The following is a 19,004-nucleotide window of genomic DNA, read 5'->3' as shown; positions in this document are numbered from 1 at the left end:
TCTTTACAAGAAAAAAAGTGGCTATAAGCTCACTACAAGATGAGAAAGACAAAATCAAATATTCAAGCCAAGAAACAGGAAAGATAAGCATCTTCTTTTCCACAAAAGAAAAAAAAAACATGAAAGAAACAGTAACTCTCATCTTGTATTGTCTGCCCTATTTTTTTTTTTTATTTATTTATTTTTTTTTTTTGCTATAGTCCAGGTAACTACAGAGTAAGGGTCCATGGCTGTTGAGTGAATGAACCAAGAGCCTTCTGTTGATGATATCAGTGAGGCTGCAATGCAGGATGCTGCCCCTTGTGATGCTAACCATCTTCCCACTCTATGTAATTACTGAACTAAAGCAGGAAAACTTAAGGAGCATCTTCAGGAAAAGCACAACTGCAATTACGTAGCAAATAAGATACTTATTAGAATAGAACAGGAAATTTCACAAAACCAGTGGAAACATGGAGATGACCTTCTCCTTCTGAACCCTGTAATGAGGTTAATAGCAGTATAAACTTCAGAGGATTTATTATGTGCATTTTATCCAGAATTAACCTAACTCTGTACATCTAACATTAAGCTAAGGCAATCAAATACATGCTGGAATGAACTCAAGTGCTCTCATCTTTTCTGCTCCCTCTCCAGTCCTGGAATAACATAGATACCCTATGAATGACTTAGATATGAGTTCCAATTCCCGGTGCTATGCAAATCATAATGCATGCATAGAATTTCTGAGGCCTAAATTTCTAAATATAAAGCCAAAGTAGACATTTCCATGAAAATTCTGGGTTCTTTTCAACTGTTACTTGGTTCTTTGTGAATGTCACATCATGCACCCCAATTTCACTCAGCTCCACCTCCACTCATACCTGCCCTCTACCCTTGCAACCTCCCTGGCCAACAGAGGGGAGAATATTGTTGTGGAAGCTGGAGTGTATCTATAATTCTTCGCTTACAAATGGTCATTGCAATGACTTGTTTGTCTGGCTTCTGGCTTCTGCTACTCTACCAAGTAGCAGACTATCAAGACAGACAGATAGCTGGGCAGGCTTTCCCATACTCACTCCCTCAGAAGTGGCTTGCCAATGCCCCTGCTACCGAAGTCAGCTCTACTGTGCTGCCCAGGCAAGGTACAGGGTGTGTTCTTGAAAGTGCTGCAGCAGGTGAGGGCAGGACCAGTTTTCTGGGTCACTTCCACCCTGCCCAGGGCTAAAGCCCAAGGCAGGGTTCTTCTAGTCTCCAACTTGTCCCCATCCTTGGAGCCTGTCCAAGCCTCCCTGGTGCTGAAATGGTGGATGTCTCAGAATAGCTCCCTGTCAGGGCCCAGGGCCCCAGACTGATGGCCATCTCAAGATTGCTTTTTTATGGGAATGTTAGGCTACTAATGATTCAGCTAGGTCAGAACACTGACTGTAGACATGGCCTCCTTCTTTTCTGCCACCTACTGACACACATGTGACACAGCCGCCACACCTGCAATGCCTTTTTAGGGGCAGGTGAAAATTCTGTTTTTATAGCAAGAGGTAATAAAATGATAGTATTATTTCTTTGTAAAATTTTTTCATTAATTTAATTGTATCTGTGTGTCCATGCTTGGGAGGTATATGCATATGAGTGTGAGTGTGTCACCATCAGATTCAGTTATAGGTTGTCACGAACTACCTCACATAGTACTTGAAATCCAACTCAGATTCTCTGCAAGAGCCGTTTGTGCTCTCAATTGTTGAGCCAGCTCTTCAACCCCGATAATAATATTCCTTAGAAATAAGACATTGATCTCACTCTCACTTTTTAAAAATTGAAAACAGATTCTTTTCTTCTGTATTACATCCTGACCCATTTCCCCCACCCCAACTCCTCCCAGTCAACCCCCACCTCTCCTCTCCCTCAGATTTACTACCTCTCTGTTTCCATTAAGAGCAGTCCTCCAAGAGACAACAACCAAACATGTCAAAAGAAGACACAAGCCCCTTCCGCCCCTCACCTGGGCCTTGTGGCTGGAGCAGACACCCAGCTGCTCTGCTCCCATGTGGACACCACATCCCGAGGCATCCTAGAGGGGCCACTGAACACAGAGCAGCTGGTAAGAACAGTCGCCCACTGCCCTATGCCCCAGAGCTACAACTGGGAGCAGGGAGTGCTCAGGACCCACCAGGAACCCAAACCCCTCCCCTGCAGAATACCATTCCCCTTCCGTCCCTTGCCTGGGCCTTGTGGCTGGGGCAGACAACCAGTCGATCATTTCAGTCTGTTCCTGTAAAGACACTGTATCCCGAGACATCCTAGAGGAGCAACTGAACTCAGAGCAGTGGAGACCATATCCTGAGACATCCTAGAGGAGACACTGTACTCAGAGCAGCTGGAGCTCAGGATCACAGAGACATCTGGACCCTGAGGAGTTCTGACACAAGCAACATAACTGGAAAGGCAGGCTCCAGTCAGAGACAGTGAGTGCAGGTAGCTCTAGAGTTAACCAGATGGTGAAAGGCAAGCACAAGAACATAAGCGACAGAAACCAAAATTACTTGGCATCATCAGAACGCAGTTCTCCCACCAAAGCAAGCCCTGAACATCCCATCACACTGGAAAAGCAAGATTCAGAATTAAAATCACTTCTCATGATGATGATAGAGGACTTTAAGAAGGACATAAATAACACTCTCAAAGAATTTGAGGAGAAGACAGGTAAACAGGTAGAAGCCCTTAAAGAGGAAACACAAAAATCCCTTAAAGAATTGCAAGAAAACACAACAAACAGGTGAAGGAATTAAACAAAACCATCCAGGATCTTAAAATGGAAGTAAAAATAATAAAGAAATCTCAAAGGGAGACTACCCTGGAGATAGGAATCCTAGGAAAAAGATCAGGAGTCAGAGATGCAAGTGTCACCAACAGAATACAAGAGATAGAAGAGAGAATCTCATGTGCAGAAGATACCATGAAAAACATTGACATAACTGTCAAAGAAAATGAAAAATGCAAAAAGCTCCTAACCCAAAACATACAGGAAATCTAGGACACAATGAGAAGGCCAAACCTAAGGATAATAGGTGTAGATGAGGGTGAAGACTCCCAAATTAAAGGGCCAGTAAATATCTTCAACAAAATTATAGAGGAAAACTTCCCTAACCTACAGAAAAAGATGTCCATAAATATACAAGAAGCCTACCGAACTCCAAATAGACTAGACCAGAAAAGAAATACCTCCCATCACATAATAATCAAAACATCAAATGTACAAAACAAAGAAAAATACTAAAAGCAGTAAGGGAAAAAGGTAAAGTAACATATAAAGGCAGACCTATAAGAATGACACCAGACTTCTCACCAGAGACTATAAAAGCCAGAAGATCCTGGACTGATATCATACAGCCCCTAAGAGAACACAAATGCCAACCCAGACTACTATACCCAGCAAAACTCTCAATCACTATTGATAGAGAAACCAAGATATTCCATGACAAAACCAAATATACACAATATCTTCCCACAAATCCAGAACTTCAAAGGATAATTGATGGAAAACTCCAACACACAGAGGGAAACTACAACCTAGAAAGCAAGACAGTAATCTTCCAACAACTGCAAAAGAAGATAGCTACACAAACATAATTCCACCTTTAATAGCAAAAATAGCAGGAAGCAACAATCATTTTCCTTAATATCTCTTAATATCAATGGACTCAATTCTCCAATAAAAAGACATAGACTATCAGACTAGATATGTAAACAGGACCCAGAATTTTGCTGCAAACAGGAACCGCACCTCTGTGAAAAAGACAGACACTACCTCAGAGTAAAAGGATGAAAAATAATCTTCCAAGCAAATGGTCCCAAGAAACAAGCTGGAGTAGCGATTCTAATATCAAATAAAATCGATTTTTCAACCAAAAGTACTCAAAAAAGATAAAGACACTTCATACTCATCAAAGGAAAAATGTACCAAGATGAACTCTCAATTCTGAACATCTATGCCCCAAATACAAGGGCACCCACATACATAAAAGAAATTTTACTAAAGTTCAAAGCATACATTGCACCTCACACAATAATAGTGGGGCATTTCAACACACCAATCTCAGCAATGGACAGATCATGGAAACAGAACCTAAACAGAAACACAATGAAACTAACAGAAGTTATGAACCAAATGGATTTAACTGATATCTATAGAACATTTCATCCTAAAACAAAAGAATATACCTTCTTCTCAGCACCTCATGGTACCTTCTCCAAAATAGACCATATAATTGGTCACAAAACAAGTCTCAACAGACACAAAAAATTGAAATAATCCCTTGCATTCTATCAGACCACCTTGGACTAAGGCTGGTCTTCAATAATGACAAAAACAATGGAAAACCCATATACACATGGAAACTGAACAACACTTCACTCAATGATGACTAAATCAAGGAAGAAATAAGAAAGAAATTAAATACTTTTTAGAATTTAATGAAAATGAGGACACATCATACCAAAACTTGTGGGACTCCATGAAAGCAGTACTAAGAGGAAAACTCATAGCTCCAAGTGCCTACAAAAAAAAAACTGGAAACAGTATACACTAACAACTTGACAGAACACCTGAAAGATCTAGAATGAAAAGAAGCAAATACACCCAAGAAAAGTAGACGGCAGGAAATAATCAAACTCAGGGCTGATATCAACCAAGTAGAAACAGAAAGAACTATACAAAATATCAACAAAACTGGGAGCTGGTTCTTTGAAAAAATCAACAAGATAGATAAACCCTTAGCCAGACTAACCAAAGGGCACAGAAACAGTATCCAAATTAATAAAATCACAACTGAAAAGGGAGACTTAACAACAAAAACTGAGGAAATTTAAAAAATCATCAGATCCTACTACAAAGGCCTATACTAAACAAAATTGGAAAATCTGAATGAAATGGACAATTTTCTAGACAGATACCAGGTACCAAAATTAAATCAGGCGCAGATAAACCATCTAAACAATCCCATAACCCCTAAAGAAATAGAAGCAGTTATTAAAAGTCTCCCCACCAAAAAAAGTCCAGGACCAGATGGTTTTAGTGCAGAATTCTATCAGACCTTCAAAGAAAACCTTATACCAATTCTCTTCAAAATATTCCACAGAATAGAAACAGAAGGAACAATACCAAATTCATTCTATGAAGCTACAATTACACTCATACCTAAACCTTACAAAGATCCAACAAAGAAAAAGAACTACAGACCAATCTCACTTATGAATATTGATGCAAAAATACTCAACAAAATTCTCGCAAACCAAACCCAAGAACACATCAAAACAATCATCCATCATGATCAAGTAGGCTTTATCCCAGGAATGCAGGGATGGTTCAATATTCAGAAATCTATCAATGTAATCCACTATATACACAAACTCAAAGAAGAAAACCACCTGATCATCTCACTAGATGCTGAGAAAGCATTTGACAAAATTCAACATCCCTTCATGTTAAAAATCTTAGAAAGATCAGGAATTCAAGGCCCATACCTAAACATAGTAAAAGCAATATACAGCAAGCCAGTAGCCAACATCAAACTAAATGGATAGAAACTTGAAGCAACCCCACTAAGATCAGAGACTAGACAAGGCTGCCCACTCTCACCCTACCTATTTAATATAGTACTGGAAGTCCTAGCCAGAGCAATTAGACAACAAAAGGAAGTCAAAGGGATACAAATAGTGAAGGAAGAAGTCAAAATTTCACTATTTGCAGATGATATGATAGTATATTTAACTGAACCTAAAACTTTCACCAGAGGTCTCTAAACCTGATAAACAACTTCAGCAAAGTGGCTGGATATAAAATCAACTCAAACAAATCAGTAGCCATCATCTATTCAAAGGATAAACAGGCTGAAAAATAAATTAGGGAAATGACACCCTTCACAAGAGTCACAAATAATATAAAATATCTTAGAGTGAATCTAACCAAGCAAGTGAAAGATCTGTATGACAAGAACTTCAAGTCTCTGAAGAAAGAAATCGAAGAAGAGCTCAGAAGATGGAAAGATCTCCCATGCTCCTGGATTGGCAGAATTAATTTAGTAAAAATGGCCATCTTGTCGAAAGCAATCTATAGATTCAATGTAATCCCCATCAAAATTCCAAATCAATTCTTCATACAGATAGAAAGAGCAATTTGCAAATTCATTTGGAATAACAAAAACCCCAGGATAGCGCGAACTATTCTCAACAATAAAAGAACTTCTGGGGAAATCACCATCACTGACCTCAAACTATACTACAGAGCAGTAGTGATAAAAACTGCATAGTATTGGTACAGAGACAGGCATGAAGATCAATGGAATAGAATTGAAGATCCAGAAATGAACCCACACACCCATGATCACTTGATCTTTGACAAAGGAGCTAAAACCATCCAGTGGAAAAAGGACACCATTTTCAACAAATGGAGCTGGTTCAACAGGAGGTCAGCATGTAGAACAATGCAAATCAATCCATTCTTATCTCCTTGTACAAAGCTCAACTCCAACTGGATAAAGGATCTTCACATAAAACCAGATACATTGAAACTAATAGAAGAGAAGGTGGGGAAGACCCTCAAATACCTAGGCACAGGGGGAAAGTTCCTGAACAGAACACCAATGGCTTATGCTCTAAGATCAAGAATTGACAAATGGGATCTCATAAAACTGCAAAGCTTCTGTAATGCAAAGGACACTGTCAATAAGACAAAATGGCAACCAACAGATTGGGAAAAGATCATTACCAACCCTACATCTGATAGAGGGCTAATATCCAAGTTATACAAAGAACTTAAGAAATTAGACTACAAGACAACGAAATAACCCTATGAAAAATTGGGTTCAGAGCTAAACAAAGAATTGTCAACTGAGGAAACTCAAATGTCTGAGAAGCACCTTAAGAAATGCCCAACATCCTTAATCATCAGGAAAATGCAAATCAAAACAACCCTGAGATACCACCTCACACCAGTCAGAATGGCTAAGATCAAAAACTCGGGTGATAGTAGTTGCTGGCGAGAATGTGGAGAAAGAGGAACACTCCTCCATTGTTGGTAGGATTACAAGCTAACACAATCACTCTGGAAATCAGTCTGGCAGTTCCTCAGAAAACTGGACATAGCATTACCTGAGGATCCAGCTATACCACTCCTGGGCATATATCTAGAAGATGCTCCAACATATAACAAGGACATATGCTCCCCTATGTTCATAGCAGCCTTATTTATAATAGCCAGAAGCTGGAAATAACCCAGATTTCCTTCAACAGAGGAACGGATACAAAAAAAAAAAGGTGGTACATTTACACAATGAAGTATTACTCAGCTATTAAAAATAATGAATTCTGGAAATTCTTAGGTAAATGGTTGGAACTAGAAAGTATCATCCTGAGTAAGTGAGGTAACCTAATCACAAAAGAACACACATGGTCTACTCACTGATAAGCGGATATTAGCCCAAAAGCTTGGAATAGCCAAGATTCAACTCACAGACCACATGAAGCTCATCTAGAAGGAAGACCAAGTGTGGATGCCTCGGTCCTACTTAGAAAAAGTAGCAAAATACTCAAGGGAGCAAATATGGAGACAAAGTGTGGGACAGAAACTGAAAGAAGGGCTGTCTGGAGACCATTCTACCTGGGTATCCATCCCATGTGCAGTCACCAAAGGTAGACACTGATTTGGATGTCAGGAAGTGCATCCTGACAAGAGCCTGATATAGCTGTCTCCTTAGAGGTCTGCCAGAGTCTGACATATTCAGAGGCAGATGCTCACAGCTAACCACTGATCTGATCAAGGGTTTCCCAATGGAGAAGCTAGAGAGAAGACTGAAGGAGCTGAAAGGGTTGATGGCCCCATGAGGAGAACAACAATACCAACCAACCAGAGCTCCCCCAGGGTCTAAATTACCAGCCTGGGAGCACATAGGGAGGAACCCATGACTCCAGCTGTATATGTAGGGGAGGATGGCCTTGTTGGGCATAGGTGGGAGGGGAGGTCCTTGATCCCATGAAGGCTGAACACTGAGTAAGGGGGCATTCGAGGTTGGGGAGCGAGGATGAGGAGGTAGATGGGGGCACATCCTTATAGAAGCATGAGGAGGAGGAATGGGATAGGAGGTTCCTGGGTGGTGGAGGGAATGGGGTAAGGGGATAAAATCTGAATTGTAAATATAATATCCAATAACAAAAAGAAGACACAATAAAAACAATATCAACCCACCAAACACCCCAGAGCTCCCAGGGACTAAACTACCAACCAAGGAGTACACATGGAGGGACCCATGGCTCCAGCTGCACATGTAGCAGAGGATGGCCTTATCTTGCATCAATGGAAGAAAAGGCCGTTGATACTGTGAAGGCTTAATGCCCCTAGTGTAGAGGAATGATAGGTGATGTGGGAGTGGGTGGGGGGGGGACACCCTCATAGAAGCAGGTGGAGGGAGGGGGCATAGGGGTTTTGTTGTTGGGAAACCTGGAAATGGGATATTTGAAATGTAAATAAATAAAATAATCCAATAAAAAAAAGACAAGGCAAAAGCCCTTTTATTGAGGCTAGACAAGGCAATCCAATAGGAGGAAAAGCGCCCCAAAACAAGAATCAGAGACATGCCTGCTCCTGTTGAGGGAAATGATCAGGAAAGTGGTTTTCCCAAGATGAAGCTTATCCACTGAACTCTTTCTTGCTTTGGCACACAGGCTCCTTTCACCATGACTCTGTCTATCTCGGCATGTAGCTTTCTTCCCATAGTCTAGTGTAGGTGCTAAGGCTCTGGCCACTGTGTAGGCACATCAACCAATATGTCGAAGCAGAGCAGCGGAAGAAGAGCACACTGTCTCTCCTAAATTCATACGCAGCACTCCTACATGTATGTATCCAATTAGCTAAATCTCAATCCCTAAGATATAACTAACTGCAAAAATCCAGAAAGCAAATATTTAATCTAGGCAACTAGAATTGCAGCTGGGAATGGTGAGTCCTGGTGAACATGAAAAAAGAGAACATTGATATTTCATTATATCTAGCAGCTATAATCATGGCATTTTGCACATAGTGTTTAGGCTTCTACTTTTCTAGAACTTTCCAAAAGGGACCTACCTGAACTTTCTCTGCCCTATGCTCTCCAGTGTAGAGCTGCTTAGAATCATTCTGCATCTGGACATTGTCAACACCAGCTTGTGCAAATGGAGTCGTAAATGGAACTCCAATGATGTCTTCTCTAGAGAACTACAATGTGACTTATCTGCAGTCACTTTATTCTTACTGTCATCCATATATTTGGAACAGGAAATGAAAGCACAGAATTTAAAACACATAAAACAGATTTCTCCCAGATAATCCTCACTGTCTCTGCATTTTTTTTTATGGTGAGTAAACTGCCTCATGGTATTGGACATTACCAATGACAGACAAAATTTAGCCTTGTGTGTCTTTCTTTTATTGTTATTTGGTTGTTTTTCACTTTTTTGTTAGATGGTTTTATTTGGTTGGTTAGTTGTCCTCATTCATTCATTCATTCATTCATTCGTTCGTTTTTCTCGGGTTTATTTATTTATTTTGCTTACTTGGTTTTCATTTTCACTTTTTGTTATTTCTTTGTTTTGAGCTAGAACTTCATGAAATCATTCTGGTCTTTTCATGTAGCCAGGGCTGGCTTTAAACTCCCAACTCTCCTGTCTATACTTCCAGAAGTATTGGATTACAGGTATGCACCACTATACTCAACCCAGTTTGTTTTTGTAATAAAACTTTATTAGTTACAAACACGGAGACTTGAGTGAGTGGTAGATCATTTATCTGGCACTTGCAAGACCCTAGGTTCAATCCCCAGCACCTCTCTTCCCTAAAGAAAATTTTTATTAGAACACAGATAAACCTATTTATTTATATATTGTCTATGACTATTTTTCATGCCCCAAAGGCAGACACAATAAGTTGTGATAGATACAGTCTGGCTCACAAAACCTAAAGTCCTGCCTGATCCTTCCAAAGAAAAGTCATTAATTACTGACCTAAGTAACCTGAAATTGGAACCACTGTAGAATGGGGCTGGTGTGTGAGTTTCCAACTTTTACCCTTCAAGAAATACAGGGCTGTGTTTTCCTTGAAATGTCTTTTGCCTCTGAAAAATGTGTGAATCAACAATGTTTATTAATTAAGTAATTAATGTTTATAGTTAGCTTGAATTAGCATACTTGCTTAGCAAAAGATAATCTGTAAGAACACACTGAGCTACTGTTATGGCTGTAAAATATAGTTTTATTCTGACCGTTCATATTAAGAGAGATATAAAAACTGATCTCAATTAATTAAAAACAAAAAGGGGGCTGGCCTGACATCTCCGTTGGTAAAGCACTTTCTGTGCAAACATGAGGCCCTAGGCACTGTAATCAATACTTAGAAGGCAGACTAGCATCAAAATCCATGAGGAAAGGGACTAAAGAAGCGATTCCTTCGACCTTTGAGAGCCGACAGTGTCTAAGATCCAAGAGTTCTATCACCTTTCTATGTATGCCTTCCTGGCTACTCCAAAGGAGGAGAATCAAGAGATAATGAATAGGCCAACTACCAATTGCCTCATCAACCTAAGGACCAGTAAAGCCATTCCTCAGAAGACACAGTCATTTTTAAAAGGTCAGGGTAAGTACAAACCTTTTACATGGTCAGTTTTTAAAGACAGGACAGTATTTAAAACACTAATGTCAATTCAGGGTTTTTTTTTTTTTTTTTTCATACCCAACTTTCCTTTTTTCTCTAAGTCTCTAAGGCACACTGAAAGGTCAAACTGCAGCATCCTTAATCATAACCAGACAATACATTACAGAGATGTTTGTGTTCTACAAAAGAATTCCAGCAATTTACTGATATTGCTGCTTCTCCTGTCAACATGGCAAATTTCTTTCTAGATTTACCTCTTTGCTGAGGTCACAGCTGTCAGTGTGGTCCCTTCCCCATGGTGTGCTGACTTGCAGACCCAACTGCTCAAGTTACCAGGAGTATTGCCAGATTTTGTGTGATCTCCATGCACAAGCAAATTTGAAAGCATTTTTTTCTTGAAATACGAGTAAGCCTTATACAAGTTGGAATGGAAGCTGGCCACACAGATTTCTTGGAAAAAGAAAAAGATTTCTGAATCGAAATATTCCACTTCTTGCTTTAAATGCATTAAGGAGTTATTGTTCAGTTGCTTGACTGTTTACTAAGAAGTAAAAGGGTTAAAACATTGATAAACATTACCAAAAGTTGTTTTTTATGCATATGTCTGGTGAATTGAGCTTTGTTCTCATTTGTTGTGCACAAACTTTGTAATTTTATGCAATCTAATTGTCAACACATAGATGTTCCTTCATCTCAAGCAACTGGAATCCTTTTCATAAATCCTTACCATTGCTTATACTTTGAGGTGTTTCTTCAGTGTGGTCCTCTAACAGTTTCAGAATTTTATGTCTGCCTATAAGGTGTTGGACCCATTTTTAACGTATTTTTGTGCCAAGTGAAAAGCAAGAATCTAGTTTCAGTTTACATGGACCTTCAATGTTCCCAAAATTATTTGAGGAGAGGGATTTTGTTTCTACTTTTATTCCATTCTAATCACAGAGAATGTACAATTGTTTTCAATTTTCTTCTATTTGCTAAGATTTACTTTGTTTTTGTGTGTGTGTGTGTGTGTGTGTGTGTGTGTGTGTGTGTGTGTGTGTGTGTCTGTCTGTCTGTCTGTCTGTCTTCTGCTGCTGGACTAATGAAGCCATACATTATTTTTATATTACAGTTAATCTGTGCCTTTATATCCAGTAGCATTTTTTAGAGTATATAGTTAAAATAGCAGTATTCTCATAATTCATTGTTCTCGTAGTATTTAATTGTTGGTGTCTTCAGACTAATGTTGATTTGAAGTCTCCTTTGTCAGATAGCTATGTAGCTGTATCTGTTTGGTTCCCAGTTCTGCTTGCTTGGTTACAAGGCCCTTTCTTCCCCCTTTGACTCTTAGATTATGTTTGTCTTTGACATTCAGGTTCATTATTTTCCGACAGAAAATGCTGTGCTCCTGATTTCTAATTCATTCTTCTGGTTTTCATTTTTTATATTGAGACTTGAGACAGTATTCAGTTATTATTGAATGGTACTTGTTAATTCCTATTATTTTACTGGTAACTAATTTTCATTTGCTTATCTATTAATCTAATCCAGTTTATTAGTTCCTGTGATTTCAAAGATGTGTATTTTTTTTCAGTATAAGATTCTTTTGTATATCTTCTGTAGTACTGACTTAGCTAGTATTAATCGAAATTGAAAGATTGTATTCTCTTTAATTTACGAAGGCGGTAACAATTTGGGTGGATAGTCATTGTTTGTCAGAGTTTGAAATGCATAGTATCATACCCTGATTGCTCTTAGAGTTTTTATATAAAATATCTGCTGTTCTGATGGGATTTCCTTTGTATATGACTTGGAATTTCTCACCATTAGCTTTTAATATTCTTTTTCTGTTCTATGCATGCAATATTTTAACCAAAATATAACATAAGAAAATAGTTCTGGTCTTCTATGTTTGGTATTATAAATATTTCCAATATCTAGATAGTCATTACTTTCTCTTGGTTTGAGAATATTTTGATTTATTGCATAATTTTAATACCTTTATATGTATTTCCTATATCTCTATGTCTCTAATTTATAAATTTGGCTTTTATTTATTTTCCATAATTCTTTGTTTGTATTTTGTTACTATTTTATATTTATCATTTTCTGAAAGTTCTCATTCATTTTTTGTCATCAACCTGACTTGTTGCCTTCTGCTTGATCCAATTTATTAATAAGTCTTTTGCTGAGACTTCCTTATTCACTATCAAATTCTTCACAATTAACTTTTTTAGTATTCCTACCTCTTGTTTCTTTTCTTATTTATCCCATCCCCTTTATTCCATTCAGCTGTTTGCTGCACTCTCAATGAATTTCCTTAGAATTTTGTATATTTTAGATTTTTGTTGAACATTTTTATGAACTGTTCTTTTGACTTCTCTGGAGCTTTTTGTATTTCACTGTCATTAATGTTCATTGTTGGAGAAATGCTAATTTGTTGAAGAATCAAGTTAGCCTTGTTTTTCATGCTTTTTTGTTATTGCTGTTGTTGTTACACTTTTACCATTAGAAGTAGCAGTATTCCTTTTATGTTCAAAGGAGACTCAGAGACGATAAAAAGCATAAATACTAAAGTAAACATTATGGAAGCCATGATGTTATATTTTTTAACCAGTAGCCTTTGATAAAACATGTATTTCCTTTTTCCACATCACTGCCACTGTTAGCTTCTTTCCTTTACCTGCACCTAGCTAATTCATAAATATCTTCAGACCTCACTTAACATACCATTTCTTTACATTATCCTTTTATGATTATTCTATGCAAATTGATTCCTTTTTCCATAATATATTAACAGTTTAACAGCTCTTTGAAATAGCATTAATATAGTACATAATTTATTTGTTTGAAATGTATAAATAGATATTAGTAAATTTATAGATTTGAAAAAACCTTACCATAATCTAATATTAGAATATTTCTATTATTCCCCAAATAAGTCAATTCTTTACCTGCCATGTCCATCCATTTCTGCATCAGTACTAAGCAACTGACCAGCTACTTTCCAGTTCCACATGTTTATCACCCCCCTCAACTTTATGGAGAATCTGACTTGCATTGGGTTTGGGAATTAGCATCTTTCATTTAGCACATTTTAAGCTTCAACCAAATTATCACATGTATCAACAGTTTTATTTACTGCCAAACAGCATTTTATTATCTATACATGCCACACTTTGTTTATTCAATCGATCATTCAATAGCACTCTGTATTGTAACGACTTTGGGGTTATTATAAACAATGATGGTGTGAACATTGTTGCATAAAAATTTAAAGGTAACATATTTTCAGTTCACATAGATACACCCCTAGGATTAGAAAGAGTCCCAGTATAATACTATGTTTAATACTTTAGACCAAGAGGGGATGCCTCAGTTCTACTTAGAACTAGTAACAAAAATACTCAAGGGAGCAAATATGGAAACAAAACATGGGACAGAAACTGAAGGAGGGGCCATCTGGAGACCATTCCACCTGGGTTTCCATCCCATGTACAGTCACCTAAGCTAGACACTGATATAGATGGCTGGAAGTGCATGCTGTCAAGAACATGATATAGCTGTCTCCTTAGAGGTCTGCCAGAGACTGACACATTCAGAGGACAATGCTCACAGCTGACCACTGATATGATCAAGGGTTTCCCAATGGAGAAGTTAGAGAGAAGACTGAAGGAGCAGAAAGGGTTTGTGACCCCATGAGGAAAGCAACAATACCAACCAACCAGAGACCCCCAAGCTCTAAACCACCAGCCTGGGAGCACATAGGGAGGGACCCATGACTCCAGCAGTATATGTAGGGGAGGATGGCCTTGTCGGACAACCATTTGTCAAAGAATCTGCACCATTGCATTTTTTTTTTTTTTTTGCCTATGTATGAGGGCTACCCAAGTAGGATATATCTTGAGATCTGTTGCACAGAAGATAATTTGTAATCAACAATAACAAATTTTTTAATTCAAAATATCTAAGATAAGTAAATATTTCAAATATTTACCATTAGATGTATACAAAAGCAAAATGGTAAGTATATAAATTATCTTGATAAAGCATTGTATATGTATATTAAAGCAACACATTTTATACTATAAATGGGTACATCTGTGATTTGTCAATCAAAAATAATAGTAGTATGACATTCACAATACTACACTTTTATGTTATTTTTAGAGTTGGTTGTACACTATCATACACTACACATCTATATTCTCTTCGTCATGTCACAGAACCATTTGTACTAATACCACCACCCTTTTTCCCACTGAGCCAGCAGAGTGAACACTATTTAAAAGTCTACTGGCCAAATACAAAAGCTTATTTCTAACCAATTCTAATATAATCATCTATATGTCTGCCTTTATGTTAATTCTAATTGCTGTAGGTACATAATATATTTTACAACTGTGGGTTAAAAGCCACTGCATTTTTTTTTCAAGATTTTGTTTATCACTCTTGGATCATATCTGTCCCTTCAAGCCTTAGTGAACACATGTTCTTAGTTTTCCTGATTCTAAACTGAAATATCATTTTTATATCTTTTCTAAATGCCAGACCATTTATCCTTTTGTTGGAAAATATGTTACATCTCACCCCAATTACTCACTGCTGATAATCAACATAAGCCCATAAAGCAACTAGAAATTAAGGACTGGATGCAAAAAAAGGGCTTATTTCAAGACATTGACAGATTGGGGTCATACTAAATGACTTCAGATAGGATGTTATGGGAATGAAGTCGCTGGACAGTGAAAAACTAGATCATAAATCTTGGAATAAATGTCCAAAATAATTCCCTGTGTTTCTCTCTTCCTCTTGTGGGCTGAGAAGCTTGTGTTGAGTAAGTCAGTTCATTTTCTGAGATTCTCCTAAAATTCAATAAATCTGTTCTGTTTCTCAAGGTCTTGTTGTAGATCCTGCCTTTGACCTTTTGTAGTCAGGATTTATGAGGTCATTGGACCAGAGATTAGGCACTTAATTGTTTAATTGTTAACAACAAGAAAACAAGGAGCTATTATCAAAGTGTAGGATACTAAGCTCTTTGAATGACAAGGACTGAATAGTGCACACCCAAAAGATGTGTTAAATTCCTATGTCTTGATACTTGTGAATGAGACTTCATTGAGGAATGAGAACTTTCTGGGTTTATATTTATGATGAGAACAATAAAATAGTTTTGAATTGAGTATGACTGGTGCCCTTATGAGAGGAACACCATTTTAACAAAAAACACAGAGTTTGGACTGATTCTTCTTCAAACCAAGGAACAGCAAGGTTGAACTCAATCATCAGAAACTTGGAAGAGGCAAGGACAGATTCTCATTTATAGATTTTAGAAGCAACATGGTTCTGACACCAACATGGCTGGTTAGATGAGGAGCCTCTGGGATTGTTTCTGTTGCCAAATCACATGGCTGTGTCATTTTGTCACAGAAGCTTAAGGAAATTAATAGTAACACTAGAACACCTTAAATAGATTAAAGTATTTAATAGATATTGAAATAGATAAAATTCATCTAATTTAATTCTATTCTAATAAATAGAAGTCATAAAGAATTAAGACTTCTCAAAGCATCAGATGTTGCTTCATGTCTTGATAAGTTTTCTACTTTTCATACCCAACTCTACTGAGTAGAAGATTCCAGTCTTGGACAATGGCTTTAGCACAAACTGTTCTTCTCTTGCTTAAATACTAACCAGGAAGAAAAGCTTCCTGTATCATGATTCTGAGAACTCTCTGTTTTGCACAATTGTAATGATCAATGATTTTCTCTCTCAAATTCCTTTGGCTTCTTCCACATTGATCCACTAATACTGATTAATTAAGTCTTTGAGAGTGCCAGGCTTAATCTAATTTATTTTCTATTTAATTTAATTAATTATTTATTTAATTTATTTTCTATATATCAAATTTAAAATATTTAAAATTGACTGATGATTATCCTGTAAATTTGTTCATTCCTAGTGTTTTCAAAACCATTTCTATCCCTAATGGGAAAATAGCAGCAAATCAATGCTCTGAGTACAGCATCTAGAACCAAATGCCCAGATCATAGTACCAATTTTAAGCAAATGATAATAGAACCAGCTCTTTGACAGCCATTTCCATGAATACTCCTGAAATGGAAGGACACTAGCATGCCTTCTCCTGAGAGAAAATTTTGACCATTAAAAGAACTATTTATTCTATGAACACCTCGATAGATTTGAGGGGGAAGGAAATTTTGGGAGCTTGCCATGATTTCCATGAAGAAGAAGAAAGTCTTTAAAATTTCTAGAAAGCTTGAATGGCAAGCAAATAGACCATCTACTCTATTAAATTTCTACCAATGTTATTCCAATGACTTGGTAGGTTGTGAAAAATCAACCAACAAAAATTTGAATATGGATAAAGAAATCTGGCTCATAGGAACAGTATATAACACCTATTCTATGTTAGGCACCACTGAGTGCATTACTGCCTACCATGCCCTAAGGCAGTAGGCTATAGGAAGAGTAGACATTGGATTGCCTAAAGCAGCCCTCTCAATTGGACTAGGCTCAATGAATTAGCACTGTCAGACCCATGATAATGTGTTGGTCATGCAGTCTTCAGTACTTGTCCCTCTGAGGGTCTGCACTCACCCCATGAAGTGCTTCAGATCATACCTTTCACCTTAGATAATCTAGTTTATATGTGTCTGTTCTGAGAATGAGGCAGAATTCAAATGGTAGTGATTTTTTTATGAGTTGAATTGCGCTTACATTTGGCATTGCTTAATAGAAGATGAAGAGTAAAATATAAGCGAATAATGAAACATTTAAATTTTTCATTACTTAGAATGTCATCCAAGCAAATAAAAGAAGAAAACAAAACAGCCATCATGACAATTTGGGAACAAAACCATGGGAAAATGACCAAAAGCTTTAATGTACTCTAACCACAATGTTTGTCTGCTTTTGGAAAAGTAGGCTTTGCACTTTCATTTTACACTTATGTGGCCAGGATGATTACAAAGAACACTTTTCTCTCTTTGTTTGCTTTTTGTTCTGCAATTCTCATGGTACTTAGATGGATTTCTACTGGGTCTTCTCTCTTTTCGTGTATCTAAGAACTCTCTCATACTTCAATAGTTTTTCTCTTAGTCCTTCTCAGTCTCCTTTTCCCTGTCTTCCCAATACGCACATTGATACATAAAAACATTTGAAAATGTCATATTTTAATTCTAGTTGCCATTAAAGCAAGCGTCTATTGACTATTGCTTTCCTGTGCTATTCCAATCATTTTTAATCAAAGATATCTTAAGTGTTCATTTCTTTCATTTAATTTTATTTATTTGCATATATTTGGCTAATTTTAAAATAGTCCTTACTCTATTTTTATAGAAATCTCTGGTTTATTTCTAACAGACTCTAATCCTTAAATTCCTTGCATGTTATCCATTAAAACTTGGAGCTTTAAAAATGGACCTAAAATATGGCAATTTTTTTCTCATTTTTTCTTTTGGGAGTTATAAGGGTTATCTTTGGTATTATTTTTCACATCCTTTGAGTGTACTACAGTGTGAGCTGTCACCATGGAAACTCTCTCTGTAATGATAAATATGGTGTTACTATCTCAACAACATAGATAAGACTTTTACCCTTTTCTAGCATCTATCTGATGCAATTACTTGGAAGCCCTATAGGAACTACTTAATACTTAGTCAGGATGTCTTTGGAAACAGAAGGGTGCTGTGTGCTTTCTAAGATGAAGCCCTATAGAAACTACTTTATTCTTAGACAGAAAGTCCCTAGAAATAGAGGGGTATTGTTGTATTATTGGTGTATTATCTGGGAGGACCCTGAACAGTGGAGAAGGGATTAAGAGAAACATTGACTAAGCAGCCACCAGACACCATCAGAGGATCTAGAAGTTCTACCTGCATTCATTGTGTTAGACAAGGCTAGGACTTTCCCCCTGTCATGCTATACACTACCATTCATACACTTCTGTACTGAGTGATGGTGTCTAAATGGATTAGCTCTATGTCTGAACTACATTTCATGTTCAATATCCAAGAGAAGTGAAATCAAATCTAATGCAACTATGTCACTGAACAGTAGAGATAACTGTTCCTAGACAGAGACCTTCAAAAAGAAACAATGGAGGCCATCTGTGTGAATTCGAAGTTCCTATCTGTGGACATTTTTCTTAGCTATGATAATAAATATGAATAACAATTTTTACTCAACCCTGTGCAGAATTTCACATATTGATGTCAAGGTAAAGCATGTAGATTGAAAATTTATTAGATGACATTATGAACTTGTCAAACAAATATTAAGGATGAGTAACAAGAAATCATTACCTCAATGTACTTGGTCAATGACAATCCTTAGGGGAAAAGTAACA

General features: G+C 37.3%; 1 non-coding gene across 1 annotated transcript; it reads right to left on the bottom strand.

The window, feature by feature from the left end:
* Positions 1-1,363: 1,363 nt before the first annotated feature.
* On the bottom strand, positions 1,364-1,491 carry LOC117724083 (small nucleolar RNA SNORA17). Its single transcript, XR_004608771.1, has one exon. It is a non-coding gene; the product is annotated as a small nucleolar RNA SNORA17 (small nucleolar RNA).
* Positions 1,492-19,004: the final 17,513 nt, after the last annotated feature.

The sequence above is a fragment of the Arvicanthis niloticus genome, chromosome 19 (genome assembly GCF_011762505.2).
Source record: "Arvicanthis niloticus isolate mArvNil1 chromosome 19, mArvNil1.pat.X, whole genome shotgun sequence".
Taxonomy (NCBI): Eukaryota; Metazoa; Chordata; class Mammalia; order Rodentia; family Muridae; genus Arvicanthis; species Arvicanthis niloticus.
The sequence above is the reverse complement of the archived record's forward strand: the minus strand, read 5'-3'. Positions and strand labels throughout refer to the sequence as shown.